This window comes from Pongo abelii, chromosome 23 (assembly GCF_028885655.2).
Source record: "Pongo abelii isolate AG06213 chromosome 23, NHGRI_mPonAbe1-v2.0_pri, whole genome shotgun sequence".
Classification (NCBI taxonomy): domain Eukaryota; kingdom Metazoa; phylum Chordata; class Mammalia; order Primates; family Hominidae; genus Pongo; species Pongo abelii.
In genome coordinates this window covers 129,247-144,444 of record NC_085929.1, presented here as the reverse complement: position 1 = coordinate 144,444, position 15,198 = coordinate 129,247, and the positions used below count along the sequence as shown (strand labels likewise).

General features: G+C 42.6%; 1 long non-coding RNA gene across 1 annotated transcript; it reads left to right on the top strand.

The window, feature by feature from the left end:
• The first annotated feature begins 1,450 nt into the window (after positions 1 to 1,450).
• Positions 1,451 to 4,664, top strand: LOC134761219 (uncharacterized). Its single transcript, XR_010139559.1, has 3 exons — positions 1,451 to 1,671; positions 2,206 to 2,325; positions 2,812 to 4,664. It is a non-coding gene; the product is annotated as an uncharacterized LOC134761219 (long non-coding RNA).
• The last annotated feature ends 10,534 nt before the right edge of the window (positions 4,665 to 15,198 follow it).

Below are 15,198 nucleotides of genomic sequence, written 5' to 3'. Positions count from 1 at the left end.
GGAAGGCCCCACCTCACTAGAGCACAAGAGGTTCCTCAGCTCTTCCCAGAAAATGGTTTTCAAAGGGTGGAGCTGGGGGAAGCCCAGACAGAACAAGTGAGTCCCCAGGGTCTCCTTAACCTCCCTCAGCTCTTCCACATGGGGCCCTGAGGGAAAGTGAGCAGCCTCCTAACCCCTTTGATAGGGTTCCAGTTCTGCAGGTCTGGACTTCCTTATTTTCTGGAACCATAGCAGGTGACAATGCAAACCCAGGCCCCTTATTTGCCATCCCTCAATGCCAGGCCAGGCCCAGAGCCCTGTGCTGACACAGCCCAGGAGATGCTCGAGGCCCACCTCAGCACAGTCACCAATCGCGTAGTGAGGTGAGCAAGGAGGTGCAAGAAGGCACAAATCCCCCTGGGCATGGCCTCAGGCATGTTCCACAGGCTCAGGGTCTCCCTGATGAGCTCACAGCCCTCCTTCAGGGAGCCTGCAGAGCACAACCCCAGGGAGCAGCGCTCAGATGAGCAGGCAGGCCCCAGATCCCCCACCCCAGGATGCTCTATTCCACTTTGCTGGGCTTCTGCATTGGCCAGTCCCCACTGCTTTCTGGTGGGATGTTTGAGTTGAAGTGAACGTTGAAGGGCATACAGCTGACGGAGCTGACTGCCTTGCAGGTGTTGTAAATCACCTCCTGGCTCCACGGGTCAGCTGTGGAGACACAGCTTGATGGGAGGTAGCCCCACTCCACCATCAGTGGTGCTGGGCTGCCCTGATCTGCACCTTCCAGCTCCTTGCTGAGAAGTCTGCATGCTTCTCTGAGGGACTGGGTCACGAGACACCTCTGGCAAGGCCCCGCTGGCAGAATAGGCTGGACACTCTCCCTCAGCCTCCCCAGCAGCCCGGCTTGTGCTGTCACCTGTGCTGATGATCTCACTTCTCTATCTTAATAACAGCACTGATAACTTTTAAGCCCTAGCAAGCTGAAACTGCAAGACAAATGATCTTCTGCCTTAGAAGGGCCATGGTTGGGCAGTGTGTGCCCTATGGTTGTTAGTGGAAGTAGGTATTGGAAGTTGGGAGCTGGATGGGCCTGGCCCCATAGCCTAGTGAAAAGTAGGGCCCTCTCCTTCCAGAGCATCAAAGTCTGAGAGGCTGGTAAAAGGTGCTTGGGTGGGCTGCCAAGAAGCAGAAGGCTAGAAGGCTTTGCAAGGAACCCCAACAGCCTTCACGGTACCTGAGAGGGCTGGGCTTATTCCAGCTTTCTTTCCTTTCATCCTGTTAGCAAGAAAACCTGCTCACAGATGGCAGGTGGGCCTGAGGCTGCCAGTCACTCACCAGGGGCTATAGACGCCTTGATTGTGGCTGTTTCTTGAAGCAGCTGCTCAGGCCGGTTATTGCAGAGCAGTTCCCTCATTATCCACAGGTCCTTGTTGCAGCCCCGGCTCTGCAAAGGGACTAGGGAGGGACTAGGCAAGGGCTCAGCCTGTGACCCACAAGCTGCTCTGAGATATCTCTTTTGTTACTTCCTCATGGACAGCCTCAAACTTCCAAATGAACAGACCAGCATGGAGCCTCCAGGAAAGTGCATCGAATTCTGTCTGGTACCCAGAGGGAAGGGGGTTGCAGTGAGGGCAGGACCACGCTGCATGCACCTCTTCATGAATGTTCTCCTCATAGTCCAGCCTCAAGGTATGCATCCTCTGTGTGCATGGAGTCCATGGCAGGCTCTGCCTGGGGAGCCGTCCAGCTGCACACCTGCAATGTGGTGGTGACCCTCTTGAATGGGTGGTTCTGGGCCACATGGCTGGCAACAGAGTGGGAGATGCTTAGCCACCAAGCCCAGAGCCCTGACACAGCCTTCTGTGAGGCCTCCGTCTGCTCTGGGTTCTTGCCATGAGAGGCTGCCCTGAAGTCAAACAGAAGCAGGTGGGCCTCTCTTCCAGGGCTGCTCTCTCCCCCACTGACAGCTCCCTAGAAGGGGACTCAGACAGCGGGGACAGATTCTTCAGGCAGAAGCTCTGGAGTTTAGGCTGGCCAGTTCATTCCATACCCCCACATGACATGACACAAGGCAGAGGCTGTGGGACAAAGGCATTGCCTTTGCTCCTGGCATGAGGAACGGCTTAGGAAGCAGGGGATGGTGGGGCTGGGGTTGAGTGATGGGCTGTGGGCCACAAGGAGTGGGTGGGCACTGAGCACGTGTCCTGCATTATCTGTCCACAGACCCAGAATGAGTGGCATCCCAGGAGCCTGTGAGGGGCTGGCAGAGACACTGATTCCAGTAAAAGCCCCATGTGGATGCAGTAATGCTGCCTGCTGGTCCTTGGCTGTAATTACAAACAGGTACATGAGGTACCCATGCATCTTGAAGCTCTCAGGGAGTGGGTTCCAGCTGCTCATGATAGGCACTTTTAGTCACTGAACGTGCTTCAGGTATGTCCAAGCTTGATTAAGCCAGGGATCTTGCTGTGAGGCCCTCCACTTCACTAACGACACTCTTCCTTCCTCCCCCTGGAAGTTTGACCTTCCAGTTCTGGTTCTGGGACATGATGGCCCCTCCTGGACCCCTGGGAGAATGTGCTCAGGTGACACACAGTCGATGGGGCCCATTTCCAAGCCGTTCTTCCATTTCCCACTGTTTGAGGGACCCAAGGCAGGTGACAAGCACTGAGACACCCAAGGCCAGCTGTCTGCACCTAAATGTGATGCTTGTCTGGAAGTCTCAGGGCCAGAACCCTCCAGGTGAGATGGCCTGGTCCTCACCACCTGGCCTCCATGCTCCCTTTTCCTCTGTTCAATCCTGACCCCAATGCCTCCCTCAACTCTCAGGTCACCATTGGAGAAGATGCTCATGAAGAACAAGCAGCTGCAGTTAACCCTGCTGAAGGTGGCAGATGGGTCCAGGCTCTTGAGCTCGTCTTGGACATGGTACATGTGGATGCAGGCTTTGAGCAGTCTGTGTAGCTCTTTCAGGAAGGAAGGGAAAAGGGTGTTACCAGGGTCCTACACCCTGGAACGACCTTTCTCAGACAGTAAATAGTTGGCAGAGTGCGGTCATGTGTGATTTTAGTTTTCAAATTTAGGCTTTCATTTTCAAATTCCACAATAAACACATAAGGTGGGGTTCTGGTTTCAACACACACACACACACATTCTCTCTCTCTCTGTATGTCTCTTTCTGTCTCTCTCTCTCTCCTTCCTGCTAGTGGGCAAGGATCCTTGTTAACAAGAAACCTTCTGCCAAATGCCTCTGAAGCACAGACAGGTCTTGGGGAGCCACAAGGCCACTTCCTCTTTGTGCACTAGTGTCTTGGGTAGGCATAGCCTTCAGAGCTTTGGGGCCTCCACAACCTTGTCCTGCTGTCCAGGGACAGCCCTCATGCAGGGGTGTCCTAAGAACTTTTCAGGACCCCCAAGTTCAGCACTGTCTTCCAATGTGTGTTTCACGATATTTTAATGGTGGTTCTTTTGGGAAAAAGGGAAGGTTCTGTGATCAATTCTGGGACACATTGAGCTACAGATCTTTTTTACAATTGCTCTTAACAAGCAGGTAGGCCCTGAGAACATGAGTAGCTTCCCCGCAGGTAACTTGAGTGCATGAGAACTTTTGCTTTACAGCCATGCCAATCTCACCTCAGCAGTTGGCAGTGCTGCACTGGGCAGACTTCCCTACTCAAAGGCTGTGAAGCTTTTCTTTCTTTTTTTAATACATTATTTTTCTTTATAGAATTTGATTGGGCTGATATCAAGCCTGGCTTGATTTTTTTTAGAATCAGAACCCTGTTCTTTAACTCACGGGTTGTGAAGTTAGAAGGTGCTGGTGTGACAGCCTGAGAAGCCAAGCTGCGCTCCAATCCCACTTCATGTGCTCATCTGTGATGCAGAGACCTCAGAGGAGTGGGGAAGTGCTGCCTGGCCCTGCTTCTGGGGGCCCTCCCCAAGGCAGTCCACCCAACTTCCAAACCAGCCTTCCCTCATGCACAGCCCTGAGCCCTCCGGCAGCTCCTCAATGTTGCACATCTCTGAGAAGTGGTCCAGCATGTTGCTGTCCAGGGGCAGTGAGAAGCAGGTGCAGTGACACATGTATTCACGGACCATGAGCACCGGGTATATCTCCCGCACCATCTCCTTGGGGGACACATTCAGGGAGAAAGCCTCAACAACCGATGGCACACCACATGGCAGAAAGCAAAGATTTACCCTTTCTCCAGCCCAAAGTCCTGAGAATCATGCCAAAAATCCTTGGTTTCCCACTTTTTGAAAATTTAAAAATTAAAATCCCTGGTTCCGTGTATACATACCATGCCCACCTGCACCTGTGTGTGTGTGTGTGTGTGTGTGTGTGTGTGTGCGCGTGTGTGTGCAGGACAGAGCCTGGCCCATTGACTACTCCTGTAGACCAAGAAAAATCCCTATGCAGAGTAAGAGGAGATGGAAGAAACGAGGGAGAGAAAATGGCAGCCTTGCCTCCTCCCTTGCCCAGCGCTAAGGTCCCCAGGGCAAATGGCTTTTGCCTTCAACTTCACCTTAAAAACATACAAAATATATTCATTTTTACTTCCCTCACTTTCTTAACGTTACAAATTGTATCTTTATAAATGATGTGTATTTTCACAGAGATTTAAGAATCTAATGCACCATTATAGTAGAAAATTGTATATCTGTGTATATATTTACATTGAACAGAGAGCTTTATATTTTCATGTGGTTTTATGATGCTGTCCAGCATCATTTAATTTTTCAACATAATTAACTCTCTTTAGCAATTTTGTTTCCTAGGGTTATTCTAGTAGTTAACAACCTTAGCTTTTTTATTTTAATCTTTGAATGTCTTTATTTTTTTCCAATTTTTGAAATACAATATTTCCCAGATCAATTATTCTTGGTTGCTAGTATTTTTTGTTTCATCGCTTTGAAATGTGGAAAGTTCTTAGCATCCCCGCTTTTTCTCTGAAATAATGTTTATGCCATTTTCTCCCTCTATTCTTTTTAAAAGACTCTTTCTCTGAATGTATTGGTCTACTTGATGGTGTCCAGTAAGTCTTATATTTCACCCGTATTTTTCCCATTCTTTAAAATATTAGTTTCCAGGACTCAATATTTGTGAATAATATATGTTCAGTTTTCTTTTTTCTGCTCCATTGTTTGCTCTTGTGTCTCTGTAGTGAATTTATAAAACTCAGTTATTATATTCTTCAACTCTATGATTTCTGTTGAGTTTTTAAAAATAGTTTTTATCTCTTTGTTGATATCTTATTTTGCTCATTCATTATTTTTAAATTTCACTCAGTTGTCTCTTTTTGTTATATTTTTGTTCATTGAGAATGCTTAAGATGATTATTTTAAGTTCTCTATCAGATATGCAAAAATCTTTATTTGTTAAGATTCAGTTTCTGGCTATTTATGTTTTTCTTCCAATGGGGAATATTTCCTGCCTTCTCTGTGTGCCTTGTGATTTTTTTTTTTATGAGATCTGGGGATCTATACAGCACTCATCAAATCTAGCATTTAAAGACTGGCTCAGTAAAGAGGGATACTGACAGCAATAGTTCAGGCTATGGATTCTAGGAGCTTCACAAACACGTTCCCAAATATATTTTCTGTGGACTTGGGTGTGTTTCCAAGTTAAAGAGAATTTTTTTCTCAATGTATGCTAGATTCTATTGTCTATTTTCTTCCCCAGTTGACTGTCTGTGGTATTGCAGTTTCTCTAGTGCTGTAACGAGCACTCATCTTTCTTCTCAGCAGACACAAACTGTCATCCATATGACTCCATCATGTCCTTGAGCACTCCACATCAGGAGAGACAGAATCTAGTCATTAGACAATTTATCAAAAAGCCAAACATTTCAACACATATTCTACTGTTTTAATTCTCTCCTGAAGGAGATACTGGGAGTTGGGCATTTTCTGATTAGCCCAATTGCTGTTCTGGGTAAAAAAAGAAACTGTAGTGGACAGTCTGTAAGCCAGAATTGATCACCTTTCTGCAGCAATGAAAAAAATTTACAAGAGAAAAACAAAAAACCCTATTAAAGGTCATGGACAATGCCAGAGTTTGAATATGGTGTGGTCATCTCTGCTCCAGTGGAAATTGTTTTGGAAAAGCCTACTTTTATTTTTCTTGCTGTTACAGAGGAACATTTCTTGTCTTATGCTTATTCTACTCTGCAATCCTCTAAGGCTTTTTCTCTCCCTCCCAGAATCTTCCAGTGCATTCGCACTGAGAGCCAAAGTCCTCCCAGAATCTTGTGAGAACCTAAATCATCTGACTAGTTTTTCATGGCTTTTGGGGATCTGGGAAAATCTGTGCACACTTCTGGAGACCCTTGTTATGCCATTTTTTATAAATCTGTTGTGCCTCAAATCAGAAGTGTGTGAGGGGAGATGTGGAGGCATTGGGATTTGTTTTAGAAATTCCAGGAACACCAGAGACAGATGACACCTGTTTTCTGCTTTATAATGTCAAGTCCTATGAAGGCTAAAACATAATTCTACAAAAGAATTAGACTGAAAAGCTTTACAGGCAAAAAGTATCTTATTAAATAGGAAAATCTAATTATTTTATTTTAAAATTTTCTTTTTCTTAGTGGGACCTAATCATAGAAATTTAAACTCTATATGCCAACAGCCTCTACTGTAGGGTGGCTTATTGTATGTACTCATTTTACAGATTTCTTACAAAAACTTTTTCTGTAAGGGAAATTAGAAAGTTGTTCAACATATATTGAATTCCCAATTGTTACCTTATTTCTCACTTATTATTTAATGATTCTGTCTTCTTTAAAATGAAGATTACTATGACTGTGTTTTCACTTTCTGAATTGTTGTATGTCACAATTGTCTGTAATTTCAGTTTCAGAGGTTCTAAAATAGCATGCTCCAATGTAGATGTTATGTATAAATTATATAATTAATAATTTGTTAAAATATTTGGCTTGTATGTTTAGTTGACTGTAGGCACAGTGTTACTATTAGCATTTTCTTTCAGTTTCCTCAACTTTTATTTAAATAATAGTACAATTTATTCCCAATTTTTATTTTATATATCAATGTTTTATACTGTATTTACAATATTTATATTGTTACCGTATTTAAAAATGTAAGACTTTTCTCCTAAAGGCTAGATTACAGCCTTACCATTTTGTGTAAGAAAAGCAGCAATGCATCAGTAGCATAATTTAAAAGTTTCGGCTGGGTGCGGTGGCTCACGCCTGTAATCCCAGCACTTTGGGAGGCCAAGACGGGTGGATCACGAGCTCAGGAGATGGAGACCATCCTGACTAACACGGTGAAACCCCGTCTCTACTAAAAATACAAAAAATTATCCGGGCGTGGTGGGCGCCTGTAGTCCCAGCTACTCGGGAGGCTGAGGCAGGAGAATGGCGGGAACCCAGGAGGCGGAGCTTGCAGTGAGCCGAGATCGCACCCCTGCACTCCAGCCTGGGCGACAGAGCGAGACGCCGTCTCTAAATAAATAAATAAATAAATAAATAAATACAAAAAGTTTCTCTAGTATTACTTAAATGCTTGTTCCTTAAAACTTTCTCATCACAGCTCTTTATGATAATTATAATGTGTTTTCTCTAAAATGTCGTTGCCCTAACTTTATCCAAATGATTCAAAATTTACACTTTTCATGGATTCACAGGAAGAGTTGAAAATTGTAGTTACCTAGGATTCTTTTTTAGTAGGACACTGTGTTTATTCGGGATTTTATGGATTAAAATTTCTCTCAATTATGTTTTATAATTTTATGTTTCTGCATTTTTTTTAGAGTAGGCTCTCTCACATCAGTCAATTGTGTTTTTACTTTCTACCTATTTATTATGATTTTGAATTACATTATTCTAATCAGAATTCTGGGGGTTAATGTTTCTTTTAACTTTGTTTTGCAATTTTATATTTCTGTTCCCTTTCTTAGGGTAGGGCACCTTACATCCGTTTATTGCTTTTAGTTTTAATTTATATAATATAATTTTGTATGACAACATTCAACTCTGTACACCTTAAGACAGTGTGGGGCAAAAGTCAAATATGAACCAGTCCTATGTCTTTTGTCAATATAATGACCTGTTTGTTTGCTTGTATAAATATTGCCCCTATTTCGTTTATGACTTGTATATTTTCTTCTTGGTTGATGGCCAATAATTGATTCTAAGTGAGTAGTCATGGAAATTGTCTTAATTTCAACATCTGTTGTTTATATTATCTTCGTGTGAAAGAAAGACTTATGTGATTTTAAGGCAATTTTTCAAAACTTTGTAATTCTCTTTCAGGTGTCTTTTTTTTTTTTTTTTGACAGAATCTCACCCTGTCACCCAAAGGGCAGTGGCACAATCTTGGATCACTGCACCCTCCACCTCCCAGGTTAAAGCAATTCTACTGCTGCTGCCTCCTGAGTAGCTGGAATTAAAGGTGTGCACCACCAAGCCTGGCTAATTTTTGTATTTTTCGTAGAGTTGGGGTTTCCCCATGTTGGCCAGGTGGGTCTTGAACTCATGGCCTCAAGTGATCTGCGTGCCTCAGCTTTCCAGAGTGCTGGGATTACAGACATGAGCCATCGCTCTTGGCCCTTGGGTGTCATTTAATTTTGATTGTGGTAAAAATATATAACATAAAATTTAGAATCTTTAATATTTTTTCTTATACAATTCAATCATAGTAAGTGTATTTATATTGTTATGCAACATATTTGTAAAACTTTTTTCTCTTGCAAAACTAAAACTCAATACACATGAAATGACAACTACTCATTTTCCTTACCACCTGGTTCCTGATAAAAATCATTCTATTTTCTGTTTCTAAGAGTTTTAATACTTTAGATATTACATATAAGTAGAATCATAGAGTATCTGTTTTATTGTGACTAATTGTATTTAGCATCATGTTCTCAAGATTTATCTTTATTGTCGATGTTAACAAGATTTTCTGCCTTTAAAAGCTGAGTAATATTCCATTACTTTTATGTTACAAATTGTATTTATTTATTCATTCTGTGAGGAAAGTTTGTGTTGCTTTCACCTATTGCCCTTTGTGAATAATGCTGCAATGAATATGGGTGTGTAAATAACTATTTGCTCATATGTGCGAGGTTTACATCTGTGCTACCTTCTGTTTTTTGGGGGGGAAATGTCTGTCTTTTATGCCTGAAACAAACTGTTTTCATTACTGTTGCTTTGTAATGTGCTTTGAAATCAGAAAAGGTGAGGTCATTAACATTGTTGTTTTTTAAAACATTTTTGGGCTCTTTATGGTCGCTTGAGATTCCATATAATTTTTTGTTTTTTTTTCTATTTTTTTAATTGTTAATTTCAAAGGGATTGCATTGAATCCGTAGCTTGCTTTAGGCATCATGAACATCTTCACAATACTAAGTCTTACAACCCTTAAACATGAGCATGCTCAAAAGTGAGTTAATTTCCATACATGTGTTGATATTTTTGTTTTCTTCTGTTATTGATTTCTAGTTTTATTCCATTTTGATCAGAAATAATAGTCATTGAAAGGCTAAACAACTCTGGGAAGTGACCTCCATTATAGAACATTAAAAATACATGTGAGGGCACTGCTTCTGCCTTGATGGGCTGCAGGGACGAGCTCTCTGAGATGACACATTGCAGACAAATGCAGGGAACAATGTAACCCCTTTTTCATGTAACCTCTTCCCTATTTTTGTAGAGTAATAGTGATAGTGGTGGCTTTTAAGTCTTGGAGAAGGTCTGCTAGTACACTGAAGCTGTCTGCTACAGATGGTACCAGCGGTGAATAATTAAAACAATACAAACTGTAGCAGCATGAATAAATACAGCCTAGTGTAGAGTAAAAACAACACAAAAGCCTTCTCTGATATTTCTACAAGTGTGTAAAAAGGGACTTTATATCTAACCAAGTTGCCATTGGGACTAATGAAGGCCAGATTTTTGTGGGGGAGAACTTTGAGTCACTCATGGAAAAGCCTTAAGAGAGAGCCCAGAGAAATTCCACATTTGGGTCTGGGTCCTGGGCTCATCCTGGTTTTGTCAGGCCCCTGTCTGTATAGACTCCCATGTGCCTGCTCTCACCATAGCTCACTGTATGCCATGCTTGGGGGTGTGGTGAACCTGCCTCTTGTCCAAGGAGATGGGGGAGTTGAACCCATCAAACAGCTGCTCACTGATTTTAATGCAGCTCTATAAAGAGAGTTCCCGACCGGGCGCGGTGGCTCATGCCTGTAATCTCAGCACTTTGGGAGGCCGAGGCGGGTGGATCACAAGGTCAGGAGATCGAGACCATCTTGCCTAACACGGTGAAACCCTGTCTCTACTAAAAGTACAAAAAATTAGCTGGGCATGGCGGGGGCACCTGTAGTCCCAGCTACTCGGGAGGGTGAGGCAAGAGAATGGCGTGAAGCCACGAGGCAGAGCTTGCAGTGAGCCAAGGTCGCGCCACTGCACTCCAGCCTGGGTGGCAGAGTAAGACTCCGTCAAAAAAAAAAAAAAGAGCAAGTTAATACTCGGCTTTGTTTTTACCACCAGGTGACATCCCCATTAGAAATTCTGCTTCCTAGATCAGGAACATAGGAGCATCCTCGTAGACCCCCAGCCAATGAGGAAACCAGAAGACAGCTTAAGGCCTGGGATTCACATCTGAGTAGACACACTTGTTCCTCAATGCTCAACTTTTTATTCTACCAGACATGACCTGGGTATGAACATGACAGACCCACCAGGGTTCCAACACCTGACAACTTGCCCCTGTCAAGAAGAGCTTCCTCCTTTCCTGCTCCCCCTGCAATACATGGTAATGGTGGGCAGCGTGGGGTTCCCCAGATGAGATGACAAGGGAGGCCTGGCATGGACGGACCAGCCCCGGGCTACACTGTGTTACCTGTGGGTGCCTCTTGCCAAATGGTCAGAGGTATCAAGGATGCGGGCTGAGCCAATGTGTATATTATCAGAAAAGGCTCTCACTTTGAGCCTTTCTCAGGCAACAGCTTAGGAATGTAGCATATAATGAGAACACAGTGCTCTCTTAAGCATCTCCCATGAAATGAGCTACATACAGGGCTGTCTCTAGCATGTGGGTGTCTGGTTCCCAAAGTTCTAAATTCTGTCAGGTTCTGTCACAAGGGAAGCCTGTTAACTTCTTCAAGCTTCCATCCCTTGAGCCCTTTTCTTCCACAAATCTATGCAAAGGCCCTGCTGGGCTGCTGATTGCTCACCCTCCCCTCCCATGTCCACTCTTTACCTGTACACAGTTATGCAAACACAATTATACTCCTTACTCCTCAAAAAGATCTAAATGCAGCCAGGGCCCCAGGTTTGAGGAAACAGATTTGGGTTAAAACCTTCTTTTTCTTTTCATTTCTGTGACCATATAAAAAGTCATTGTGTGCTTCAGGTCTCCCCATGCCTGAAGTATGCATAATGGGATTTTGCCAGCATCAACTCCCAAAACCATTCATTGGAGACATATGAGATAGAATGAATAAAAATCGGTTGGGTGCAGTGGCTCATGCCTGTAATCTTAGCGCACTGGGAGGCCAAGGCAGGTGAATCACTTAAGGCCAGGAGTTTGAAACCAGCCATGGCCAACATGGCAAAAACACTTCTCTACTAAAAATGCAAAAATTAGCCAGATATGGTGATGCATCCCTGTAATCCCAGCCACTCAGGAGGCTGAGGTGTAAGAATCACTTGAACCCAGGAGGCAGACATTGCATTGAGCCATGATTGTGCCACTGCACTCCAGCCTGGATGACAGAGCAAGATGCTGTCTAGAAAATATATATATACACGCTGGGCACGGAGGCTCACGCCTGTAATCCCAGTGCTTTGGGAGGCCAAGGTGGGTGGATCACGAAGTCAGGAGATCGAGACCATCCAGGCTAAAATGGTGAAACCCTGTCTCTACTAAAAATACAAAAAAATTAGCTGGGTGTGGTGACGGGCGCCTGTAGTCCCAGCTACTCTGGAGGCTGAGGCAGGAGAATGGCGTGAACCCCGGAGGTGGAGCTTACAGTGATCCGAGATCGCACCACTGTACTGCAGCCTGGGTGACAGAGCGAGACTCCATCTCAAAAATAAATAAATAAATATATATATATATACACACACACACATATATACACGCATATATATGTATATATAGACACATATATATGTATAGACACATATATAGACGCATATATGTATATATAGATACATACATGTGTATATGTATATACACACATACCTATATGTGTATATATGTGTCTATATGTATATATAGACACATATATGTATATATAGAGAAATATATGTGTCTATATACTCACATATATGTATATATGTGTGTATGTATGTATATATACATAAAAATCATGGCCTGGCGTCCTATTTAAATAATAAAATAATGTCCTATTTAAATAATAAAATAATGCATAAATAATAAAATAATGCATAAACTTAGAGATAGAAGCATCACAGGGAGGGGCGGAGGAAGCATGGCCTGCAACTCAAACAGGCCTGGGGTCCAGCAGTGTGATCTTGGGAAAAGCACTTCCCCACTGGCCTTACTTTCCCATTCTACACCAGAAAGAGGTTGAAATTAAAACAAAATTAGATACTGTCCTCTGGCATTAAATATTCCAGTGCCTGTTCATTATATTTAGAATCATGTCTATATGCCTTATCTCAGCCTATGTGGTGGGCGCCCCCACAAATTCTCACAACAACACTAAGTTGTGAGTGGACCAGTTTGTTATTTTAAAAAGTGGCTCACAGCTCAGTGCCTCAGAAGCCAGTATTATAACACTGGGTTTTGAGCAAATATATATATATATATATGCAGGTTTGTTACATATGTATGCATGTGCCATGTTGGTGTGCCGCACCATTAGCTCATCATTTACATTAGGTATATCTCCTAATGCTATCCCTCCCCCCTCCCCACACCCCACAACAGGCCTCGGTGTGTGATGTTCCCCTTCCTGTGTCCAAGTGTTCTCATTGTTCAATTCCCACCTATGAGTGAGAACATGCGGTGTCTGGTTTTTTGTCCTTGTGATAGTTTGCTGAGAATGATGGTTTCCAGCTTCATCCGTGTCCCTACAAAGGACATGAACTCATGATTTTTTATGGCTGCATAGTATTCCATGGTGTATATGTGCCACGTTTTCTTAATCCAGTCTATCATTGGTGGACATTTGGGTTTGTTCCAAGTCTTTGCTATTGCGAATAGTGTGGCAATAAACATACACGTGCATGTGTCTTTATAACAGCATGATTTATATTCCTTTGGGTATATACCCAGTAATGGGATGGCTGGGTCAAATGGTATTTCTAGTTCTAGATCTCTGGGGAACCGCCACACTGACTTCCACAAGGGTTGAACTAGTTTGCTGTCCCACCAACAATGTAAAAGTGTTCCTATTTCTCCCCATCCTCTCCAGCACTTGTTCTTTCCTGAGTTTTTAATGATCGCCATTTTAACTGGTGTGAGATGATATCTCATTGTGGTTTTGATTTGTATTTTTCTGATGGCCAGTGAGGATGAGCATTTTTTCATCTGTCTTTTGGCTGCATAAATGTCTTCTTTTGAGAAGTGTCTGTTCATATCCTTTGCCCACTTTGTGATGGGGTTGTTTGTGTTTCTCTTGTAAATTTATTTGAGTTCTTTGTAGACTCTGGATATTTGCCAGATGAGTCGATTGCAAAAATTTTCAGCCATTCTGCAGGTTGCCTGTTCACTCTGATGGTAGTTTCTTTTTCTGTGCAGAAGCTCTTTAGTTTAATTAGATCCCGTTTGTCAATTTTGGCTTTTGTTGCCATTGCTTTTGGTATTTTAGACATGAAGTCCTTGCCCATGCCTATGTCCTAAATGGCATTGCCTAGGTTTTCTTCTAGGGTTTTTATGGTTTTAGGTCTAACATTTAAGTCTTTAATCCATCTTGAATTAATTTTTGTATAAGGTGTAAGGAAGGGATCCAGTTTCAGCTTTCTACATATGGCTAGCCAGTTTTCCCAGCACCATTGAGTAAATTTCCCAGCACCTTCCCCCATTTCTTCTTTTTGTCAGGTTTGTCAAAGATCAGATAGTTGTAGATGTGTGGTATTATTTCTGAGGGCTCTGTTCTGTTCCATTGACCTATATCTCTGTTTTGGTACCAGTACCATGCTCTTTTGGTTACTGTAGCATTGTAGTATAGTTTGAAGTCGGGTAGTGTGATGCCTCCAGCTTTGTTCTTTTTGTTTAGGATTGACTTGGCAATGCAGGCTCTTTTTTGGTTCCATATGAAATTTAAAGTATTTTTTTTCCAATTCTGTGAAGAAAGTTATTGGTAGCTTGATGGATCAGAGCAGAACTGAAGGAAATAAAGAAGCAAAAAACCCTTCAAAAAAATCAATGAATCCAGGAGCTGGTTTTTTAAAAAGATCAACAAAATTGATAGACCGCTAGCAAGACTAATAAAGAAGAAAAGTGGGAAGAATCAAATAGACACAATAAAAAATGATAAAGGGGATATCACCACTGATCCCACAGAAATACAAATTACCATAGAGAATACTCTAAACATCTCTATGCAAATAAACTAGAAAATCTAGGAGAAATGGATAAATTCCTCAACACATACACCCTCCCAAGACTAAACCAGGAAGAAGTTGAATCTCTTAATAGGCCAATAACAGGCTCTGAAATTGAGGCAATAATTAATAGCTTACCAACCAAAAAAAGTCCAGGACCAGATGGATTCACAGCCGAATTCTACCAGAGGTACAAGGAGGAGCTGGTACCATTCCTTCTGAAACTATTCCAATCAATAGAAAAAGAGAGAATCCTCCCTAACTCATTTTATGAGGCCAGCATCTTCCTGATACCAAAGCCTGGCAAAGACACAATAAAAAAAGAGAATTTTAGACCAATATCCCTGATGAACATCGAAGCAAAAATCCTCAATAAAATGCTGGCAAACCGAATCCAACAGCACATCAAAAAGCTTATTCACCATGATCAAGTGGGCTTCATCCCTGGGATGCAAGGCTGGTTCAACATATGCAAATCAATAAACGTAATCCATCACATAAACAGAACCAAAGACAAAAACCACATGATTATCTCAATAGATGTAGAAAAGGCCTTTGACATAATTCAACAGCCCTTCATGCTAAAACTCTCAATAAATTAGGTATTGATGGGACGTATCTCAAAATAATAAGAGCTATCTATGACAAACCCACAGCCAATATCATACTG